This window comes from Emys orbicularis, chromosome 7 (assembly GCF_028017835.1).
Source record: "Emys orbicularis isolate rEmyOrb1 chromosome 7, rEmyOrb1.hap1, whole genome shotgun sequence".
NCBI lineage: Eukaryota > Metazoa > Chordata > Testudines > Emydidae > Emys > Emys orbicularis.
In genome coordinates this window covers 35383357-35397796 of record NC_088689.1, presented here as the reverse complement: position 1 = coordinate 35397796, position 14440 = coordinate 35383357, and the positions used below count along the sequence as shown (strand labels likewise).

General features: G+C 42.5%; 1 pseudogene; it reads left to right on the top strand.

Moving 5' to 3' along the window:
- Positions 1-11207, top strand: part of LOC135881136 (lipase member M-like) — a 49930-nt pseudogene extending 38723 nt beyond the window's left edge.
- Positions 11208-14440: the final 3233 nt, after the last annotated feature.

Sequence of the window (14440 nt, the reverse complement as noted above, 5' to 3'; positions counted from 1 at the left end):
CAGACTCACTGCCTCCCTCAGCACAGCACATCTAAGTCTCCCCTGCATCCAGGTGGGCTCTGCCTTCTCCCTCTCTCCAGACCCGAGCCCCCCTGCTTCCCAGTTGGGCATCTGATATCACCTCCCCCAAGCCTCGCCTCTGTCCATTGTCTTCTGTCCAGGTAAACAGGGTCGCCTGGGCCTCCTCTCCTCTCCGCCCTCCTCTATCCCCCTCTTGCTGGAACCGGCTGGTCAGGTCACTGGAGTCCTCTCTTCGCAGCCCATTGTCCTCCCACTGGCCAGAACCAGCTGTGACTCCTGAGCTGGGCCTCCTGGTCACCAGTCGCTGCGGTATCCATTCTCCAACCCATTGGCCTGGATCCCAAGTTCCATCGCAGGTCCTCTGTAACAACAAACTCCATCTCCCATCACCTCTTTAAACCAGGAACACCCAGGGAAACTGCGTCCCACCCCCACTGCATGCAAACTATTGAAAAAAACAAGAAACCCCCCCCACTTCGTCACAGTGAGTAATGTCTTTGCATTTTTACAGACTATACTTGGCAAGAAAGAGTTTTCTGTGAAGGGAGAGATTCTGAGCAAATTTACTGTTCAGGTGTGCCGCTACAGAGTATTTCAGAAGCTTTGTTCCTTGGGCCAGGTCTACACTAACCCCCTAATTCGAACTAAGGTACGCAACTTCAGCTACGTGAATAACGTAGCTGAAGTTCGAAGTACCTTAGTTCGAACTTAGCTCGGTCCACACGCGGCAGGCAGGCTCCCCCGTCGACTCCGCGGTACTCCTCTCGTCTAGCTGGAGTACCGCAGTCGACAGCGAGCACTTCCTGGTTCGACTTATCGCGTCCAGACAAGACGCGGTAAGTCGAACCCAGAAGTTCGATCGCTCGCCGCCGAACTACCGGGTAAGTGTAGACCTACCCTTGGTCTTTTCTGTCATCGGGGGTTTTAATGAAAAGAACCTAAATATAGTATGTGTTTAGTGATTTTTAAATGAACTAATGTGTTGTTTGGCCACATATGCATTGATAATTAATTTCTAAACAACAAAATTGGCCTCTTTTCATTACCAGTTGGATCCCGGTGTAGGCTAACATGTTGACACTGCCTCCTAAGGTTTATGTGTGGCAGATGAGGGAGTGCAGATTGGCTGAGATGTTGTAGGATGGGCAAGTCCATTTGTTTGCCCTCACTTCAGGCAGGAATAAATGATTTCACTAAGCACAAGGCAGTGGAAAATGAGGCCCTTAATATCTTGAAGTATTAGTCTCTGAATTCAAATGCATTGTGTGGACATAATGCAATAATCCTCGGTCAGAAATCTTTTACTGAATGTAGGCAGAATCACTTTGTTATTCTGAAACCACTTGAACTTTATAGGTTTGAAAGTTCTTTTTGAACTCTGACATTATTGGGTTCCCGTTCCAGCTGGAAACAACTGCGAGGGCATCAGGAAAAATAGAGAGGGGAAAGAACAAATAATCTAAGTACAACATACACCCAATGTATAGCCATATAGCTCTTTAAAAACAAACACACACACACACACAATAGTACATAGCAGCCAACCTGCAAAAGAACGTGAGCATAACTGTTGCATTTCACTCAAGCATTTTTATTTCTGTCATCTAGACCTGCTTTGAACAGGTTTGGCAGACTCATTGGGGAAAAATACCAGTACCCTGTCTACGCTACCATTCTCGTTAATTTTGCTAGCTGGCGAGAGATACAAAAAATTCTAGTGTAGATGCAACTTCCACTGACTTCCTATCTAATTCTAGGTCTATTTCAAGGTCCTAGTTCACATCTTTACAGATCTCACTGAGTTAGAGTAGAGTTCACAAGCCTTTTCTATTATATGAAAATTATCTATTTCTAATGATGATATAGGCCAGCAGCTAACTACAATTCTTCTCCCATCCTCCCCTCTCCCCCCCCCCCCACCCCCAAGAGCAAAGAGGAAGCAGGGAAGGAATTAGGACTGAGAGCTGTGTCTCCGGGTACATCCAGACTACCCGTCGTATCGGCGGGTAGCGATCGATTTATCGGGGATCGATATATCGTGTCTCGTTAAGCCACGATATATCGATCCCCGAACGTGCTTCCCGTCGACTCCAGAACTCCACCGGAGCAAGCGGCGGTAGTGGAGTCGATGGGGGAGCCGCAGCCATCGATCCCGCGCCGTGAGGACAGGAGGTAAATCGGAATAAGATATGTCGACTTCATCTACGGTATTCCCGTAGCTGAAGTTGCGTATCTTACATCGACATACACCCCCTAGTGTAGACCAGGCCTCCAAATCACAATGCATGTGGGGACAGTGCAGCTGGTGAAGTATTCCTGGCTCAGGGTTATGACTAATACCACAAACTACCCCATGTTAACATGTACAAATCTCTCTGTTGTAGGGAAGGCCTGAGACATCTGTGTAAAGCCAATCTCTTTGCACAAGTATTTCCGGAATAAATGTGGCTGAAGAAGAGCCCAGCATTTCCTCTCCTACAGACAAATTGAAGTATAATTATCACTTACCAATGCAGTGTCAGCCAGGGAGGAATGTTGACTGGCGACATTTCAAACAGAATGATGGCTTTTTCCTCTTGATAGTATACCTAGCTAGAACAGTGATGAGGTGGATGAAAAATGCAGCTGTAGGTAGGACACAAGCTTGTGCTACCCTAGCTTTGAGTATCATAGAGGCTGAGATGAGATACTACACACAACACTAGCTGCCCTTTTCCCTTTAGCTAGACTATTTGTTTTAATTAAATCACCCTTACAAAACAAGTGATATTAACAAGACCTGCCCTCCCCCCACACCCCAAAAAAGCTCTGTGAACCCAAGTGATAGTTTAAGAGGTTCTAGTTGCAAACTCTGTCTACACTAGCACTTTTGTCGGTATAACTTATGTTACTCAGGAGTGAAAAAACACACACACCCCCCGAGCGACTGTAGCGGTGCAGACCCACCGCGGCAGTGCCTCCTGCTGGTCGTGCTGGGAATTAGCTCTCTTGGGCCACCAAGGCGCCTTTTACTAGCAGTGTGTCACTCGCGGTTACTTCCACTTCCTCCACCATGTCCACCATCTGGACCCGCAGCACTCCCGGACTGCAGTGTCCTCTTTGGGACACGGCCCTCTGGCTGTGCCCTAGCCCGCTGTCTCCCCCCTTTCGGGGGACAGGCAGTCCTCAGTCTTTCCACTTGCCTCAATGGCCAACTGCAGTCTCTAGTCTAGCCCATGGCTTCAGGGGCAAACTGCAGTCTGGATTTAGGCCACTCTCTTCATTGGCAAGTAGGGATAAAGGGTGGAGAGACTTACTGCCCCTCTGTTACCCGGGGTTCTTTCAACCCAAAGCTCTTGGTAACTTTTACTCTGTGCAAGGAAGTGTCAGGAAATAAATAAGGGGAGACACGGCCGTCCGACCGATAGATGGCTGGCACAAACAGGGCAACACAAGAGTGCTTTCACTTAAAGCTACACTTTACTTAGTCTCAAGCACTTACATAATTACCAAAGCTGAGTGTGGCTCTCGAGTGGCACAGTGGCAGCCCATCTGCCAGTGGGGAACACAAGATGCATCCAGAGGGAGAGACCAGTCCCGAAGAGTCCCCCCATCTCAAGCTTTTTCCCCTTATTTATACATTAGTAATAGAATGACATGCCCCTTAAAGAAAACTTGTCAACAAACAGTTCCAATGGGCAAGCAAGAGGCTCCTTCTGATTGATTAATCAGGTGTGGGTTTTTCCAGAGTCTGCAGCCTTGAGACCCCAATAGACATTCCTGAGGGTACATCCTGCTCTTTTAAAATGCATGTATCAGCAACTTCAACACAATTCTTATCAGGAAGGATGCAGGGTCAAGCTGCCCTTTCTGTGGCACCCTAACACCCCCCTCCCCGCCCTGCCCTGGTCAAGCTGAGTCTTGCTTTTAACAGCTTGCTGACTAGGTTGCTTTTTAACAATAAGCCATAGTGGTTTTAGGCACTTTACTGGTTTGCCAAAATCTCCCCGTACACCTCCTCCTATTCCCACTGCCTACTTTCTCTAGGCCACTTCCCCCATAGCCCTAGCACCTTCCCTGCCCTTGCTTCTGGGTCTCAGTCTGGCCATGGTCAGCCAAGAGCTCCCTTATTGCTCCGCTATCCCGCCCAACACTGCAGTATCTCCGGTGCTCCTCAGCAGACAGTCCTTCCCCTTTGCCCTTCAGGAAGAGACTGCCCCTTGCTCTGCTGAGCAGCCCTTTATCTATGGGCTGCTCCAGAAAGCCTTCTCTCAATTGGCTCTCCCAATAAACCCTTTCCTGATTGGCGGGGTTCTGCACAGCCTCTCCAAGGCTGCCTTAACCCTTCTCCTGCCTGTGTTGGGCAGCCACCCCACCACAGCATCATAAGTTACACTGACAGACGCGCCGGTGTGGACAGTGCTGTATTAGCAGGAGACACTCTCCCGCAGACATAGCTACCACCGCTTGTTCAGGGTGATTTAATTATGTTGACGGGAAAGCTCTCTCCTGTCAGCATAGAGCCTCTATAGGGGAGACCTTACAGCAGCACCACTGTAAGCTCTCTAGTGTAGACATGAGAGTCTACACTTAGTATCACCCATCTGTAATCCGTACTTTACCTAAATCTCTAGAAATGCCCTGATCACCAGTTTCCCAGAGGTGTTACTGACTTGTCAGTTTGAAATATTTTGCATGACTGGAGTTTGGGTAAATGGGTCTAATTGGAACCTGAGGTTTTCATTTCATATGGATTATGAGGTTGAAAAAGTTAATATTGGTTGTTTGGCATGGCAAAAGCTTGGAAAAGAAATGGCTCTGTAAAACCCTGCAAAAGTCACAAGGACAAAATGAAGACCCACAGGATCACATTATTTTAAGCAAAATGTCCTTGATTTTGCAGTAAAAGTTATTCAAAGTATGCCAGTAAAAATGAGCACTTTAAACCCTCTAAAACCCTCTGATTACTTGCCATATTCCACTGCTCTGAACATAGAGTGCCAGATTCTGCCACCCTTATTTTAACTGCAGAGTACTTCATGAGACTACCCACAGGGCAAGGGTCTACTCAATGTGAGCAAATGGGGCAGAATCGGACTCAAATTTGTAACAAATTATGGAAGAGTATTGCTAAACAGAAGGTCGGCCAGGATTCCAAAGGCCAGGATTTGTTATAGAAATCTTAAGTCATGGTTTTGTCATGAAAGTCAAAGTTTTGTTACAAACATAAAGGAACAACCTAACTCAGAGGAAAACTGAGCTGAAGTTACTATGTTTTTTCTGGTTTAGAAAACCATATGGATCCATAACTTGGTTCAGATTTACTTGAAAATTGTCAGTCTCACTAAATGGTTTGCAAAACTTCTGTCATAGTGGAGTTCATTACATATATCTGAACAGCGTTGGATATAGTTACATTTTTGTAGAACTAAGTTGAAAATGTTCATTTAAAAAAGTTAGCTCGGTTCTTGGAAATGAATCCAGTTTTTGTATGTTAGTGACAGTATTCCCAGTCCCTTTCAGTAAGTCTTTCTAGAGAACAGATATTTTCACCTTCTGTAGTTATTGAACTGAACGGTATTTAGTTTAAGATGAATTTAACTTCATCCATTTCTGTTTGCAAGAAAACATTTTAGACATTTATTTTCTGAGTCGCATTGATATCTACCTGTCACACTTTCCAGATTCAACATCTGTAAAAACTATGCTCCATTGGGGCCAGGTAGAGTTTCTGAAATATAAAATGGCTTTAATTCACTGCTTATATTTAAATATTATACAACCAATTCTGGCTGATCATACTTGAATTCGATTTATTCATGAAAGAGTGAGAACTATCTGAAACTTTACATCTCAGATCCTTCTTTTGTTTTGCCCGGGCACTGGTGTTGAGATTTATTCATGCAAAATAATGTGCAATTTTATTAACTCTGACACTGAGTTCAGATATCATTGCTGTATAATCATAAATCACTATCATCATACACAACGTAAACCACCCCCTTAAACTTAATGTTGTCTTCCATTAGAATTTGAAAAAAAAATGTGCAAAGATCAAAATACTAAAATTTCCACCATGGCTACCACTTGTGTGGCTTCACTGGTGAGTAACTTGACATAAAATGCTAGTGTAGACACAGCCATAAAGAGACTTCTGGCCTTGGACATTGTTTGTGTCTCAAAAGGACATTTGATATTTTTGGAGCTTGTAGGGAGCACAGAGGAAACCAAACTATGTAAAACAAGAAATGTTTAGGTGCTAGAATAAGGGTTAAGAGTAGAATTGCTGGGATCACTCAGGCTTGGAGTGTAAAGGTCAATAAGACCACTTTTTTAAACCTCAGTGATGAGTCTTTGGAATTATATCTTGATAAATATGCATCTATGGAATGCATTGACTAAGAACATGAGAGGATACCTATCCTGGAGGTCTTAAGTAAATTTATTCTTTTAAGGTGCCACTTCAGTATATCCTAGAAGCATCTTAAGCCTCTGAACAATCTTTACTCCTTAAAAACTGCAGTGTCTGTAAGTAGCCTCTTTTTAATGTTAGAAGAAAACTAAAATGAGATTAATAAAATAAATATATTCAGCAGTATCATGTTATACTGGGTCATAAAAATATCTCATCCTTACATGTAACCTGGGAAACAGCAAAAGATCCTGTGATGATTGCTGCTTAATTAGATCCTTCCCCCACCCCCAGTAAGTGGCTAAGAACATTAATTATCTACTCTTCAATCTTGGGGTACTGATACTTCATTACAGTTGTTAGAGAACACAGTGAACTCGATTGTTTTATTATTCCTACATGCACATTTTCTTTTACTCTCCCCTCTCCCTCTTTCTTCCCCCCTCCTGCCCCTCACCCCCGGGCCCCGCAATGAGGTTTCCCATAGAATTTTCACAAGCACAAGGGATGAGCCCCAAACCCTCTGTCCAGTAGAGTGCCTGGGCAGAACTGTATGACTCAGAACAGGATACTAACATAGCAAGAAACTACAACAGGATGTGCATGAGTAGTTTGTTGCCACATGTGCAGTAGATTACACACCTTGGGTATGTTATGAAGCATGAGATCTTCAGCCTTGTGCCTTCATCTATGCAAGAAGTGCACCAGTAGCCACCTGTTCTACACAATGGCATGGCTTAGTTTTCTTACTTGTAACATACCTGAAGGTGAAGTGGGTACCTTGCAAACAGATAACTAGATGGGTCTCTGCTGCAAGACATTTACCATCTTCAGTTTATACATCACATAACAAACAAGGGGCACAAAAGGAGCAGGTGGATTTGGACCGGGTTACATAAATTAAATCACGTGGAGACTCGTATTCCTGTATAACTGTTTGTAGGATTGGAGCCTCAGTTAGTTCATGTGGTCACCTTAGTGAGCAGGACTCCTCCTTAAGTTTTACTTTAGTCCACAAATCAGATCACATTCCATAGACTTCATGGCAGAGGTGAGTCATTGAGATATGAATGAGGAGAGGGGGTGATGGATTGGTGAATTACATAACATATCTTTACACTAGGAAAGGCAGTCCATGGTAAAAGAATATGATTTTTAAAAAGTATGTGTGGGTGTGTCTTTACTTCAGTAGAACTATTCATGTGCTTATAATTAAGCACATGCTTATGCGCTTTGCTGGATTGGGGCCATAGCCTCTTCAGTCAGGATATGGACGTAAGAGCTTTGATGCAGCTTCCTATAGCCGGAGGCTGCTCAAAGCATCACACCTGTTTTCTCTTGCACAGCTGAATGCTGTAGCTGCCTTGTGTGGGGGGAAGCAGCTTCTTCCCTTTGATGTCTCGCTGGAACAGGAGTGATAGCAACAGTCTATCAAAGGTAGAAGAGTGCTTCCCTTCCTAGCCCAGCCTCTACAGTCAGCTGCCCCAGGGAAGCGGCTGTGCTGCCTTGAAGAGCCACTGACTGTAGGAAGCTGAATGAAAGGCCATTTAGTTGGGGTCTGAGAGAAAGAGATAGAGAGGTGGGAGCTGGAACTGTTGAAAGCATTGGCTGTTTGGGGAGGAAGCCTCTGCAAGAATTTTTCCTGGAGATCCTCCCAGTATCCTCCCATGGGGAGAAGCAGGGGGATCAGTGCAGGAGTCAAGGCTTGCCCTGCTCCCCAGAAAAGGCTACCTGGCCACCCCCAAACCTGTCTCCATCCTTTGTTCTGGCCTCCAGTGCCCAGTAGAGCACTTCCCCTTTCCCCTCAGTCCCTTTGTAATGTGAATTCATTATAACCATGCTCTCAGGGACTCACATTGACCATATCACGGAATGGCTCTGCAAAAAAGTTAATACAGCCTGGGCCTATATCACTTTTTCAGAGGATAGCCCCTGGGAATGAAGGAGAGATGATATGCATCTTACCCTGGCGCTGGGCTACCCACTCCTTTGCCCAGTCCTTCCAGCATCCTCTACAAACAACGCGTGGAGGGGCCTCTATAGGGAGAGGAAGGGAAACAGTGACATAGAGATGGCTGGATCTCCCTTGAGAGAGCCATACAGGGAGGATGCCCTCACACATGAATCAGAGTGACATGAACTGGTTTCATATTGGGCTGAAAACCAGTGAGAGAGGAGAATAAGGTCTAAAATAAGTTATTACAAACTTTAACAGAAACATTTATTAAAATACTGGAATAAATTATTTGGTTAAAACAAAATACCATGCACACTCACTGTTACAATATGAAAACAAAATATATGTATAGAATATAGATAATAAGATAAAATAGTAATTTCATTCCAATGGACTAAATTTCCTTTCCTTTCCTTATTATTAACACATCCATTCTTTTATAACAGAAATCTTATAAAACTTGTTTACAGCTTAAATAAACTTATTATGTACACAAATACACAATTATGAATTGGCTTTTGGAAGTCCCTAAAGCTGTATTAACAAGATTTGCTACCAGTCGCTTTCTTCAGCTTGTAGTATTGATCACATGTTGTGGTTGATGCTTTTCTACTCCTCGTCTTCCGTATCCGTTAAAGTCTTCATTACCATATACTTAGGTCCAAACTTCTGTTTTTCTTACATTTAGATGTGTAACCTGTTTTACCTGTTTTACCAAAACTCTGTGATATAGTTGAAAGGGTTTCTCCCCACCTTAGTATTTTTTAAAAAAAAGTTCTTAAACTATCAGGTTTGGTGGCTGGGAATGACCCTGTTCCAGCATATTCCAAAAAGTTCCATCAGATTTCTAAGTAACCATCTTTGTATCTTCTCCCTTGTAGAGCTCTGACTGATGAGTTAGTTTTTCTAGTACCAGAATTCCCCACACTTTTTGATACCAGTCAGTAGTTTCAGGACAGTCTGTCCTCTTCCACCATCTTGCTTTAGTAATTCTAGTGGCAACTAGGAGATGAGTGATCAGGTTTTTTCTGGCTTTTATAAGATGCAGAGTTTTCAGGACAACTTAATAAAAATACTTGGGGTATCTGACAGCTGACGTCCTGATCTCCCTTATGGTTTTCCAAAATGTTTTAATTGTTGGCCTCTTCCACCATATATGGAGAAATCATCCTATTTCATTCCATTCTCTTCGGCATTTGCTCTATCCTTGTACCATACATATGTTTAATTTTAAGGGGAGTGAGAAAATTAATAAAGAATTTTAATGTAATTTTCTTTTAATAAAGTGTTTATTGAGGAGTGGAGACCACTGCCCCATATATTTGCCCATTTCTCAATTTTGGTGTCTATGCCTATGTCAATTTTCTATCGTTTCATGAACATAGTTATTTGCTGTAAGTTACAGTGATTACTTTGTATAGAGTGGAAAGTAAGCCTTTGTGTTTCATGGATGTGGAGTAGTTTTTCAAATTCTGTCAATCAATGGACAAAATTCTAATGGATTTCCCTGTATGATATTAAATAATTATTTCATATGTCTCAAAGCCATGAAGAGGGATATTTTATATCTCTCTAGTCCAACTGCATCATCAGCTATAACTGCATCAACCTGGATCATCTCCAAGAGTTCTCAGCCATCAACTTTAACACTCTGGTTTACAGAAGGATAATTGTTATACTGAAAAATCTATTGTATTTCTATTGGCTCTTTGCTTAACTGCAAACACCTTCTGGTACCAGTAAATCAGTGGGCATAGCATCTCAGAAAGAATATAATTCTGATCACTGTAAGAATGAACATAGAATGTGAACTCGACCAGTACTGAAATGATTCACTCAATCTTAGGGCTGCATGGCTTTTAAAAGCCCTTCTGGTTGGTTGCCTTATCAGTCTGGAACTAAATTTTGAAAGTGAAGCAAGCAAGTATTTTAACAAGATTATGATATCAGTCTCCATTCTGAAAAGCTGCCTACTGTTTCCCTTTTTAATAGAAACAATGTCTAATTAATTTCTAATGTTTCTTTTAAAATCCACTATTCATTTTGATAATTTCAGGATACTTTGGGACAGAACAAATAATAAAGGATATTAAAATATGTATATTTTTTCTTTCTTAGACATTTAAAACAGGAGAATTCAGATATTTTGATTATGGCAGTGAGGAAAATGAAGTTAAATACAACCAGGTAAGAAAAAGCCGTGATCTCTTAAAAGTAAAAATAAACAGACTACTACAGCAAGAATATTTCTAACGAGGGAATAAAGTATATTAGCTGCATGGAGAGCTGGATTCCTGTCTGAGTGTGGTGGAAATTTCTTAGTTGATTTATTTGAATTATTCAATACTCTGCTCAAAATATTTTCACCACTGCAAATTCTCTGTTGTCTGTCCACTGTCCATGTCCAGCTGTTATTCTATTGACTTTCCAGCGAAATCCATGAAACTTAAGGATGTTCTCGCTACATCTAACAATTAATAGTTGCATTCTTTCTGGATGCACCCAAAACTTCAGGCAGATATCAAGCCACAGATGAATATTTTGTGTTTAAAACTTACTACTTCACAGGCTTTCACTTTTAAAGCTGTTCAATTTGTTTTCCAGACTGAAGCCCCCTTGTATAGGTTAGAAGATATGAAAGTTCCAACTGCATTGTGGTATGGTGGAGAGGACTGGCTTGTGAACCTGGAGGATATAAAAATATTACTCCCACAAATCACTAATCTACAGTATGAAAAGTATATTCCTGATTGGGCCCATTTTGATTTCATTTGGGGACTTGATGCTCCTGAGCGAGTATACAGTGAAATCATTGATCTGATGAAGAACCATCCATAGAATTGCATATTAGTGTTTTAGAATTAAGCAAGATTTAGAAGGAGTCCTTTGAAATAAGCTTTGTATCTGAACTAATTGTAGGGTTTACAAAGCTGTTTGCTATGATTCCTTGGATTTGCACTACTTGTCATTATCATATTCTATCCTCCTGGTAATTCGGGGACCTCCTCAAGGATCTGAATTTGATTTCTTAGAGGAGATAGATTTTTATGGCTTCAAATTTATCCCATGCCTAGAAATGTCTTGAACAATGAAAATGAAAACCCTAAAAATTGAAGGTTTTAATATTTCAATGTGAAAATGGAAATTTCACTATTTGTATGACGGTTGTGAAAATTCCCACTAAATAAAATAACAGGATTCATTTTCCTCACATAAGTGACTGATTCAAATAACATTAACCTCAGCCATGCAAAATTTTGTGTGTTCGAATGTTTTCAACAAGGAAAGATAATTTCATAAAGTGATATTTGGAGGGCACAAAACCAACAAAAACTGCTAAGGTTTATTTATTTCCCTTTGCTTTGAGGGATTGGGAAGATTTTGGTGGGAGATGATAATGCTCATAAATGTTTTTGGCTGCAAGGTTATGTATGTATGCTTATTATTGCCAAAAGAAGAGTCCCGGAGTAGTTTATAATTGTATTTTTTTAAATATGTCAAGGAGAATCCAGAGCAAAGGATGGAAGTGTATATAATGAGCGTATAAATAAAAATAAATCAAATTAAACCAATACACCTTGCATAGCTGTATGTGTTACTTATTGGGTTTTACCACTTTGCGTGCTTCACTCATTCATTAAATAATTAGAGAGAAATTAGAAGGGCCAAAATGGAGAAAACAGCAAAAGGTGAAAAAAACAAACCTGAGATTCTTTAACTATATCAGAAGCAGGAAGCCTGTGAAGGGTCATCCCACATCTGGTTACTGTGAGGTTCTTATACTGTCCTCTGAAGCTGCTGGTTTTGGCCACTGTTGGAGATGGGGACACTGAGCTAGCTGTACCTTGCATTTGATCCGGCAGGGCAATTCCTAAGTTGCCACTGCTAAATGGTGCCATTTAGACACAGCCCAACGTTGGAGATGATGGGGCTATGCACCTCCTCAAGGGGAGCTCAGGGAGGCACAGTCCCCTCCCCAAGTTTCCTGGAATGAAGGGGGATCCTTCTTCCTATTGGGGGAGGTGGAATTGACCTCACCTCCACCTCACAACTTTGGGATCAGTGTATACCCCTCAGGGTTGATAGGGGAGTTGTCCCTGTGATCAGGGAGCTCAGAGACTGAGTTGTACCTCCCCAAGCACCCACGTGAAGGCCACATCAATCTGGCCCTATATTATATCACATCACTACCAGCTCCAATCCTCTCAGTGCCTCAATTCCCCACTGGTAAAATGGGAATACAAATACTTCCTTTCTCACCCCCCACTTCTCGGTCTTTATTCCTACAGTTTGGCTCTGTGTGATGTTTTCAGACTAGATTATTCACTGAAAAATGCTGGTTTGAGTAACCTGAAACTATTTGCAAATTTGACACAAAGCTGCTGAATAGTTTTAGTCAAAAGAATTTTTTCAGGTTAGATTCAAAAAGGGATTTAGAAGCTATTCACAAAATGGGGGTAAGGGAGTGGTGGTGGTATGCTGCCTGCAGCCTGGTGGTTAAGGTGTTTATCGGGCATATAGGAGAGGCCAGTTTTAATCCCCACTTTGGATTGGAGAGTTGAATCCAGGTATCTCCCCTCCCAGGTGAGTGCCCTAACTACTGGGCTAGAGGATATCTGTCAGTGCAGCGCTCTGTCTCTCCTGTAGAAGTGTTTCACTTTGTATGAAATTCTTGAATAGTCATTGGGCCAGAGAAAGAATGAAAATGACTCTACTTCAGACATGGGATGCCATCTCTTACGCATTTCTGCAGTGATTCAGTATCAACCTAGGGGATCGGGGGGCATTAGGGGGCTAGGGCACATGACTTAGGAGGAGAGGCTAATTTAGTCTGCAGAAGAAAAGAATGAGGGGGGATTTGATAGCACCCTTCAACTATCTGAAGGGGGGTTCCAAAGAGGATGGAGCTCGGCTGTTCTCAGTGGTGGCAGATGACAGAACAAGGAGCAATGGTTTCAAGTTGCAATGTGGGGGATTAAAGTTGGATATTAGGAAAAACTATTTCACTAGAAGGGTGGTGAAGCACTGGAATGAGTTACCTAGGGAGGTGGTGGAATCTCCATCCTTAGAGGTTTTTAAGGTCCGGCTTGACAAAGCCCTGGCTGGGATGATTTAGTTGAGCTTGGTCCTACTTTGAGCAGGGGGTTGGACTAGATGACCTCCTGAGGTCTCTTCCAGCCCTAATCTTCTGTGTTTCTAGGATCAATTGTTCAGTCACGTATGCATGTACTTAACTTTAAGGCTACTGTGTTGCATGTTGGCTGGATGCAAACTAATTTAAATTTAATTTTCTCTTGTCATGTTCATGCAAAGCAATTGCTGATCTGTGTGCAGTGTGCAAGTTGTAAAGGGTGCTAAGCTGTGTCTCAACCCATATAAAATATATTACTTGCGTTATGTGTAATGGTCTGTAATCACCACAGTTTTTGACATAAACCAACAGCACAAACATGAAGACTTAGCTATGAAGGGTTTAGTCAGATCCTTGTCCAACTCAGGGTACGTCTATACTTACCTCCGGGTTCGGCAGTAAGCAATCGATCTTCTGGGATCGATTTATCGCGTCTTGTCTAGACGCAATAAATCGATCCCGGAAGTGCTCGCCATCGACACCGGTACTCCTGCTCCACGAGAGGAGTACGCGGAGTCGACGGGGGAGCCTGCCTGCCGCGTGTGGACCCACGGTAAGTACCTTGTAGTTCGAACTAAGATACTTCGACTTCAGCTACGTTATTCACGTAGCTGAAGTTGCGTATCTTAGTTCGAACTGGGGGGTTAGTGTGGACCAGCCCTCAGTTAGTTGCCACTGTGCCTGGGAGCTGGTAGGGGCTTTTTCTATGGCATAGCTAAACCACAAGTAAATACACAAACTTAAAATGGACTTTGCATGAATAAACTTTAGCTCACTCCAGTGTCTATGTTAAGCAAATACAAAAGGGGACAAGAGAGCATGGCCAAAGTGAATCTGTAGTGTACGTTAGTTGCAGAAAACACTTTATGGTATGCCCCCAGCTCTAGCCATTAATAAACCAAACACTTCTATGCTTAAACTGCATGTTTTAAAAAAGAAT